This window comes from Nyctereutes procyonoides, unplaced genomic scaffold, assembly GCF_905146905.1.
Source record: "Nyctereutes procyonoides isolate TBG_1078 unplaced genomic scaffold, NYPRO_anot_genome, whole genome shotgun sequence".
Lineage (NCBI taxonomy): Eukaryota > Metazoa > Chordata > Mammalia > Carnivora > Canidae > Nyctereutes > Nyctereutes procyonoides.
Genome location: NW_026575041.1, coordinates 4,812,501 through 4,813,064, shown reverse-complemented (window position 1 = coordinate 4,813,064; position 564 = coordinate 4,812,501).

Genomic DNA, 564 nt, shown 5'->3' with positions numbered 1-564 from the left:
TTGGGCAAGTCACTCCACTGCCACGGCCTCAACTTCTTTCCCTGTGAAATGGGGAGAGCTATAGAACACCCTTGATGTGGTTCTTGAGAGGATTCAGTGCGAAAAGCTCTGTGGAATGCCTTATATGGTGCTTGGCACATGGTAAGGTGCTTAACATCTTGAGATCTTTCTACCTTCCTTCATTCACTCCTCCTCGTGTGCAACTTAAAAGTGCTTAAAAAGCCGCAAAGCTGTTGGCCCACTCTGTGAGCCCTTCTCAAGTGTTCAGACAGGAATGTACATAAAATGGAGGCCTTGCTGGGACAGGCTAAAGTAATGTCATTTTCAGAAGCAGCAAAACGCAGCGCAGCCAGGAGTTATTTGGGGGTTAGTGACTCAGGGACATATGAATGTCGGGAACTGCCCTTTTCTTTTATAAATTGTTTCCACACAATTTCAGATATTTCCTGGGAAATAAATGTGTACATACATACGATATAATTATGTACGTGGAAATGTGCACCCACACAGGAGGAAAGCTCCGCAGGCAGCGGGAGAGATTCCTGACGCCCGCATTTCCACCCC